We start from the raw sequence: 10,178 nt of genomic DNA, 5'->3' as shown, positions 1-10,178 counted from the left end.
GTTGATGTATAGCCTATATAGATTAAACCATTCATGACATCCCTTGGTTTGAAGGACCAAGGTGGAGGAACTGCACATGATTGGCTACTTTTGAGATACAATAGAACACACACACACACACACACACACACACACACACACACACACACACACACACACACACACACACACATTTGTGTGTGTGTGTGTGTGTGTGTGGATACCCACCCACAAGTTGAGTAAATAAGGCCCAAGCATTCCACCACATTAGGGACATACCCATAGATGAAGTGACTGGTAGTGTTTCAATCCATCTAGAAGCTAAAAAGGAGGTTGATGTATAGCCTATATAGATTACACCATTCATGACATCCCTTGGTTTGAAGGACCAAGGTGGAGGAACTGCACATGATTGACTACTTTTGAGATACAATAGAATACACACACACACACACACACACACACACACACACACACACACACATGCATGGTAAATATGAGTAGAAGAAGAGGACCCTAGAGGATGAAAATATGGGTCATAAGGAGCTCATTATGGATATAATGTGACCCCTTTCACAAGTGATGCCATATATTTAACTTTGGAAATCCTTATTTCATTGGGGAAGGTACAAGGATTGCAGATGATAAAGAATAAAGTGTTGGTGGTAAATGAATGGATCTCTAACCAACTTGAAAAAATAAGAAGCTTTCTTGAAGAGTCCATTCTAGTATTTTATCAAGGAGATGAATTGCCAAAATGCCTCAATATTACAATAATTGAGTGGGAGAGGGAAAATGAGATATTATCTAGGAAATGAGACACTCTCTTAGAAATAATAGATATGCAGACATAAAAAATATACAAGTTCGTGGACTTGAGTAATTGGGATACAAATATCCTCTAGGATACCTATTAGGTCATCATCTTTTTGATCAAAATATTGAAGTCTCAAATTGATACCATGCAACCGTGGAAAATGGAGCTCATATGTTCATTAGATATTTTTCTTAAGTATGTATTGGTGTTTGCATTGGCCAACCCATGGGTGGAGAGGGGGTTTACTCCGATAGATTCTTTACTCATCAAATTTGATGAGTGTTTGAATAGAATATTCTACTCGACTTGAGATTTTGATGATAAGGTGATGAGTAACCTTGCCAATTTTGCAGTGTCTTAATCTTATTGGGAAATTGAATAACTAAACTACACTCAAAACTTTTAGAAATTAGGTGATAATTAGTGAAAGTTTCTAGGAGGTTACTACACATAGAAACACACAAAGTCTAATTAAAAAAGAAAGTCTAATGTTAGGGTGCATAAAGAATGGGTAAAGTGTAACCAAAATGGTGCCTCCAAGAGAGAAACAACCAATGCCATAAATATTTCCAAAGTGATTAAGAGGGGGCATTCATGCCAATATAAGAAACCTACAGGTGTTGTCTTGAAGACCATTACATTAAACCATATGTCAATAAAAAACCTCAAATTTGATTTACTACTATAATCAGAATATTAATGGTCAAAGTGGTACAACCTTTTGGAGCTCAATATGTGAAATAATCAACCAACCCATGTTTGACAGTCAGTAGCTCAACATGGAAACATCCTTAAAAAAATCCTCACTAGGGGGATTTGGCCATTGGTCAATGGAATCTAAACATGTGTCATATGTTGACAGGGATACATAGTCATATTGAAAGTAATATTGTAACAAAATTTGATGGGCTCACTACCATTCCAAGTAGTTTCCATTTGGTGCACACAGGCACGTGCACATGTACACACAGGCACATGCCCACACACACACATACATACAAAGAGAGAGAGATGTGTGTGTGTGTGTGTGTGTGTGTGTGTGTGTGTGTGTTACAAAGGATAGTTGACACTTTCTACTTAGAAGAGATCAGGTTTTAAGTGCTAAATGTGAGATATGACATGCACTCATTTGTTATGGAGTCAACCCAAGAAACCAAGAGTCGAACCATCAAGAGTATGAAAATTTGAGAAAATAAGATACCACTAGTAATGAAACACTTGACACAATATTAATGATTGAGATAAACAAAAGACATATATCTTTACAATTACCACATGTAACCATAGAAAAACCTTGAACTTTCAAGATAAATTAAAAGGAAAATAGTTGTGCTTATGACAAGGTTATGGCCTTAAACTTGAAATCTATGCTCAACTAGAATCATAAGGGGAACTGGGTCATTAATTCCCTTGGACATGGAACTTTGAATTGGGTGGATGCAAAAAGCTAGATATAACACTATTTACCAATGAATTAAAGTTTGTAGTAGAAATTTAGAAGATTAGAGCATGCATGTGAGTGACACATGGAGTATTTAAAAGAGGCCACCTAGAAACACAAAAGTAGACAACAAACAATTTGAGAAAACATAGACCCAATAATCATGAGCTTACATGCCTAGGAAACTTTAAATTTCAAAAGATAAACTTGTGATAATTTAAACTAAAAATATTATATCAAGCTTAGAGATTAGAGGAAGAGACATGTAAAGCATATTCAAGATGCCATATGATAGCATCAAAGTGAGCCTTGGACAAAACTAATGGACTTGAAACCAACACTTGACTAGAGATTATTAAGTTTGTAAATAGTTTGAAAATATTAGACTTAATACTTTTGTAAACATGTATGTAAGAGATTGAATATAGAGTACTTCAATGTGTGCTCATTTCAAGGTATAACCTAGAGCTATGTGATAATGATTAAAAAAAAATGTCAAAATTGAATTTGGTGCGAGGAGTGAAATTTCCCTAAGCTAAATTTGTAAGAATTACAATTAGCTAGCAAATAACCGTGAGATCTTAACAAAACTACAAGCACATTGTTGAGACATATAATATATGTTTTTAGATTTAAATAAACTAATTTAAAATCTAAGCAATCTTGGAAACATATGTTTGATTCTCTATAATTAAAAGACAATTTTAAAATGCATATTTCCTACATATGTTTGACTGAATGCATACTAAAAGATTTAAAATGTTTATTTCCTATAACAATATTGTTATTTATTTATTTTTAATAATATATTTCTTATGTTTTATTGGTCCACAACATAGATCTGAATATTGTCCTCCTTTTCAATGTTTGTTCAAACACGTTCTTGTCCCGGCACGCCTATAAAATGGTAGTAGCCCCGTATATTCCGAATCTTTGACTGGCGAAGCCGGTACAAATAAATTATTAATAATTTATTCAAACGGTTGACTGGCAAGGCTGGTCGAAAGGAATTATAATTAGAAAAAGAAATATATCTTTGCAAAACTATGTTTAAAAGAACAGCAAAGCAAAGGACAAAATGTTTGGCGAAGGACAAGCCGTGTGCGTATAAAAACAAATAAAATAAAAAATGTGGACTTTATTAGTTTCATCAGCTTTATATGGCATTTAGTGATTTTGAGTTGTAAGCATTTATAACAGCTTTGGATTGTTATTAATTGTTAAAAATTTGAGTAAGATATTTAGGAATGGCAAAAAGTTACTGGGATTTTAGTTGTAGGCAGTTTGATAGATTCATTTATGTTTTTTTAACTTCAGTTTTGGATTGTTATTAATTTTTAAAATTTCGATATAAATTTGATTAAGATATTTTGGAATGAAAAGAAGTTATTTGGATCTTGGTTGTAGGGAGTTTAATAGATTCATTTATGTTTTTTACTTTTTCTTTATTAAAACTATATAGTAATGTGAAGGTCTAATATGAAATTTCACAATTAATGAGGGCCGCGGCTATCTTCTATACAAATTGTACAATTGACTAAATTTTAAAAAAGAAAAAAGAAAAATACAATGAATTTTTCTGAAATTGTCAGCATTTGACCTTCATGATATGTATATTTTGTGATCGAAAATAACAAAAATTTTGAGAAAAATTTGTTGTATTTTAGTGAATATGAAAAAGAATCATGTTTGACTTTTTTTTGTCCTTGGTGCATTTTGTCTAGAGATTAGCCAACACCATTAATGAGGTGGTAACTAGACAAAAATGTTATGTAAGGTTGTCATGATAATTATTAGACTGGATATTGGGCATATATCATGTTATTAATGTAAAATCATCATAAATAAACTAGAAATATCCAAATCAATAAGATAAAAAAATATTAGCTAAGCACAAAAGGGTGGGGAGGGCAAATTACATTCCCATCCATCACCACACGTAGATTTTAACTAAAAAATTGTTGAAAGTATATGTGTATGCGTTAATTATGGCCTATTAATCAACCACACTTCAACATAGTCATTACATGCGAAACCATCCCATAATGAACATTAAATTTTTTGTCTGAAACAATTTGGCAAATCGACTTGTTGCCTTCTAACTAGATGGATTTTGCTATTGCTCTCAGAATGAGAAGCCAACAACTAGACCTTTAGTACAAAGGATTTTGTAAAGCTTTATGAAAATGCAATATTAATCTATATGAAATGCAATTAATCTAAGAAATAAAAGAGCATACTATGCTAAATGAATGCATTTTAACACTAAGATGATATTATAATGCGAGAAATTACAACTATGGATGTATGAGCAAAACGAGTAGATATCCCAGCATAAGTTCGATACAAATTCAATTCAACCTTTGTAATGAGGAATTGAAGGCTCCTTAAATAGAATCCTAGGATTGATCAACAATTGAGATCAATTGGAATGAACGGTCGAGATTAGAAATGAGATTCACTTAAAATGGCAAATTCCTTGTGTAGGTGAAGTTGACTGATTCAGATTTGAGTGTGATGGAGAGTTAACTGGCTTCACTTGAGTGTGATGGAGAGTTAACTAAGTTAATTCCAATTCGAGTTCTAGTTCACTTAGATCCATTTATGAAGTGAAGAAAAGATTTTGGAGAAGACATTTAATTTAATAAAATAGGATATGACCTCATAAATGCATAAACTTTAATTAATTGAATAATTAAAATGAGGACATTGTTAAATAAATACATTTAATTCCTTTGTACATTAGCTAAAGAAGTAATTTAATTTAATTAAACTATGAACACTTATAATTAAATTAAATTTAATCAATAGGTTTAATGTAGCTAACTTGAGTCAATACTTAGGAATTAAATAAAGACAATAACTAATGTAGATTAAGGTTTTCTACATTTGACACTTAAGTCAAGTAGTGATAATTAGAATTAGAATTGCCTAGTAAAATAGGACTTAGGGTTAATCGAATAGACCATAATTCGTTTAGCATGGCAATGTGCCAATTTTGGGATATTAAAATATGAAGATTTCTTATAAGACTATCACCCACCTTTTAGACTAGAGAAAATAAGGGGATATGGGAAAATTGCATAGGCTCCAAAGGCACCTCCTTTAATCCTTATATTTTCTTCCATTTTGAAATTTAGGAGGAAAATGAATCTCCACCAAATTTTGATTTTCCCTCCTATCATACACATTGAAAGTACATATTTGAATCCCCAAAGGAGGTTGGGTCTTCACGGCTTTGGTTAACTCTTTTATACCCTTGTGAATTTGGTATTGCTTTGCCATATTATCATTAAAATATACTAGATATCAATCAAAGAGACTTTTGAATTTATGTCTATCTAATATATTTGATATCATCATGAAGGATGCAAGTGCTTACGACAATTGAGAGCATAGTTACACAATTGAGAGATTGGATTGTGTAAATAAATTTTACCATCCAAAGGATTGACCTAGGTTTATGAGGAGGTTTATAGTAGCTTCTTTAGCTCTATTGGGGAAACTAGTTCTCATATATTAATAACCCAAGAAATTAGGTTAAGATTAAACATCTCTAGTTCTTATATAACATGAAATATTTTACCAGTTCTTGCCTCCCATTCTCACCCTATTGGATATGTCGCTCTTCTCTTTCCCTAATATGTCTCAAAATATCATTTATTTACCTCTAATTTAGTCAAAGACACTATAGTTGTAATGAAAGCTTCATTCAACATAAAACATGAGAATAATAGAGGTAGAGAATGAACATATTTATCCATTACCAAACAATTACTAAGACAATCCCTTATATAGTTAAATTTTTATTCTACATACCAAGCTAAACTCATGCTTATTGACGAATCACATCTTTCTGGCCTTTACATAGGTTATCATTGGAAATGAATAAAACCATCCTTTCCAAACTAGTTTAGACTTCATCAAATTTTTAGATTTCTTCCCTTAAGGGATGAACCAAAAACCATAAAGAAGTTGTCAACTCTAGGGGTCAAACCAAGAGATTAAATATACCTTATTACACAATTTCCAATATGTTAGAAATATAAGAGGAGCAATTGAGAGGGGAGGGGTGAATCAATTACTACAAAAATAAATCCTAGATCCCTTAGATGTCAATACAAATAAAAACCAAACTCTACCAAAATTGAAAATACTATTGTAACTTGGTTAGCACTGAATCACTTGGCAAACACTAAGAATTATTGTAACTTAGTAAGCACTGAAATATTACTTCTTTAGATGTTTAATGTGGTTAACAACAATTAACTTAACTGAAGCAATAGAAAGAAAATAACATGAACACATATAACACCAAGATTTAACGTGGAAACCCAAATTGGGAAAAACTACCAATTGCAACTAGTTACTATTTTTCACTCTTTTGAAGTGAGCCTTGTTAGGAGCCAACACTATTAAAGGTTATAAAACACATTGTTAGGTGTTGACCTATTAGGAGTGGCCTCGTTAGAGGTCCTTAGACACTTCAATCTAGAAATGCCACCTTATTAGAGGATTTAGCGAATAGTTGTTAAGCTAATTTTGTTAAGAGATTTGATACACTACTACAATTATTAAACAACAACAATGATATGACTTGATTGTTGATGCAAGTGTATTGCTGATTTTAGACCTTTGTTCTAGCTTGAATACTTGATCCTCCTTGATCAAATCAAACTTTACAGCTTAGTCAACTGAGGATACTCTACTATCCTTCCAATTTGCTTCCTTGGTTTGTCTTTTCAATCCCATGCTTCTCTCTTTAAATCCCACAACTTGACCTTTATCTTTTTCCTTGTCAAGTCAGCTTGAATACACTTACAAATATTCAATATTCATCCCTTAAGTTAGCTAGACTTAAAAAATAAATTCATCAAACTAAATATGCCAATTCAAGAAAATCCTTCATTAGCTAACCCAACTCAGTCAACACTAACTCAGAAAATAATTTCTCTAGACTTCCTTTGTTAACTGCGTGAACTCGGTTAACATTGCATCCTGAATTGAATTCCTTTGGTAATTGAGTGAGCTTGGTTAACATTAGTTCCATGCCAACTTCTCTTTGGTGCATGAGTGAACTTGGTAGACATTGTCTTCTTGCAAACTTTCTTTGGTGCCCGAGTGAAGCTCTACACATACTGTCTCTAAACTTGGTTTTCTCTGGAATGCTCGATGGACATTGTAAATTTTCTTCATCACTTGAGTGAACTTGATAGACATTGACTGGTAAAAACTTGACATTTTGTGTAACATCAAAGACTATACAATTGAACAATTATTTTCAACAATCTCCCTCTTTGGCATTGATGACAACACAACATGTGATAATATAATAAAATTTTAGAGCACAATAAAAGTAAGGATAATACCCTTAGTTTCATTCGGATTCTCATCCATGAGAACTCTCTCTATTAGTGTGAACTCCCTCTTACATCAAACTCTAACTTCTATGACTGCAATATCAAACTCTCCCTATTTGATATCAATTCAAGTTCATTCTCCCTCTTTAACATCTCTGACATATAAAAATACCTTTGGTATATGACAATAAAATTTCTCTGACTAATGTATGATACAACTCTTCCTCTTTGACATCTCAAGCCAAAGATAGCATTCAATGAACTTCCATGTACGTAATGTACTGATTCATATGCAATCTACCCTTTAGAATACAACGTCAAATTGACTGATCTTCAATATGCTTGGTTGATGCATCACTGAAATTAGATTAGTGAGCTTCAGATAGGGGAGTCACCCCTTGCTTACCTTTTAGATACAAAAATGCATCCTTCGTTAATGGCTTGTTGAATATGTCTACAATTTGTTATTTTGTATTCACATATTCTAATCTTACTTCCTTGTCTTGCACCAATTATCTTAAGAAATGATACTTAATTGAAATGTTCTTGGTTTTGGTATGCATCACAAGATTCTTGGAAATGTTAATTGCACTAGTGTTATCATAGAAAATAACAACTAGATCCTTGATCTCTTCCTTTGTACCTCTCAATAGTTGTTTGAACCAAATAATATTTAAACAATTAACTGCTACAACAACATATTTTTCTTTTGCTGTTGATTGAGAGATACAGTTTTACTTCTTGATTGTCCAAGATACTAGCCTCTATCCAAGCAAGAATGCTCCACCACTAGTGCTCTTCCTATCATCAAGGCTTCCTACCCAATCAACATTACTGAATGCTTTCAATTCAAAGTTGTCTCCTTTCTTATACAACAAACCATAATCTTTAGTACCCTTAACATACCTCATGATTCTTTTGATTTCCATCATCTGATTTTCTTTTGGACTAGCAGAGAATCTTGTCACCATTTCAACTGCTAATGCTATATTAGGTCTTGTATGCATCACATACTAAAGTTTCCAATTATTGATTTGTATGTAGTCTAATCTACCTCTTTTGAATCATCATCTTTGGAAATCTTGTGTCAAATGGACATAGGTGTTCCATTTGGTCTAGAATCCTCTATTCCAAACTTCTTCAATATCTAATTGATGTACTTTGATTGAGTAATATAGATACCATCCTTCTTCTATTGAATTTGCAAGCCAACTAATAATTTGATTTCTCCAAACATTGACATCTCAATTTCCTTACTCATTTCCTCAGAAAAAGATTTGTAAAAATCATCATTTCTAGTAAATGATGTATCATCCACAAAGATTTCCACAAACACAATTTTATTATTTAGTCCTTCTTTGATGTATAGGCTATTGTTATCATTAGTTCTTTGAAAATCAATCTTTATGAGATACTTGTGTAACCTCTCGTACCATGCTCTGGGGGCTTGTTTGAGACCATACAAAGCTTTGTGTAGACTACAAACCATGTCCCTTTTGCTAGGATCAATGAAACCTTCAAGTTGCTCAATGTAGACTTCCTCTTCTAAGATTACATTGAGTAATGTTGATTTCACATCCATCTGATACACTTTGAATCCTTTGTGTATTGCATATGCAAGGAGTGTTCCAACACCTTCAATTCTAGCAATAGGAGAAAAAGTTTCTCCATAGCCAATACCTCTCTCTTAAGCATAGCCCTTGCAAACTAGCCTTGGCTTGTTTCTTGAAACTTCTCCATTCCTATTTAACTTATTTCTAAATACCCATTTTGTGCCAATTACATTCTTATCTTTGGGTCTAGGAATAAGAGTCCAAGTCTTATTCCTTTTAATCTGACCAATTTTTTCATTCATAGGTTCAATCCAACTTTCATTCTCTAATGCACCTTTTATAGATCTAAGTTCAAATTTAGTAAGAAAACATGTACCTTTTAACTTGTTCTTTGTCATTGTACCAACCGATTGATCTCCAATGATTTGCTTGGGTGTATGATGCCTTCTGACATATCTAGCAAGTTTGGGCTCCTCCTATCTAAAATCACTAGGTTCACCATGATTTTTTGTATCATACTCAGGTCCCACTATCTATGACTTAGATCCATTAGACTGTGACTCAACTTCCTCTTGTTGAAACTTGGGTCCTTTTGATAACCCAAGTTGTACTTGCTACAACTTGGGTTGAATTGGAGATTTTGGGGACTCAGGTGGTGAAGGCTATTAATTCCTACTTTCTTGAACATTAGGAATAGTATTAGGCTCATAGTAAACGAAGTTTCTATATTTTAGATTCCTTACTACTTTATTCTTTGCTCTTTTATGCAAACTCATCAATCTTCACATGTGTTCTTTCTATAACTTTATGAGTAGATAGATTCAAACATTTATATGCTTTGCTCTTATTGGAATATCCTAGAAATAATCCTTCATCACTTTTGACATCAAATTTTCCCTTTCTAGACTCGTTCAAAATATAACATTTACTACCAAATACTTTGAAGTAACACACATTAGGTTTATAGCCATACCATAATTCAAAAGGTGTTTGATTTGAATCCTTCATCAACTGAACTTGGTTCAAGG

The sequence above is a fragment of the Cupressus sempervirens genome, chromosome 7 (assembly GCF_028749045.1).
Source record: "Cupressus sempervirens isolate cs-2001-9-10 chromosome 7, ASM2874904v1, whole genome shotgun sequence".
Classification (NCBI taxonomy): domain Eukaryota; kingdom Viridiplantae; phylum Streptophyta; class Pinopsida; order Cupressales; family Cupressaceae; genus Cupressus; species Cupressus sempervirens.
Note: the sequence above shows the minus strand (reverse complement) of the source record.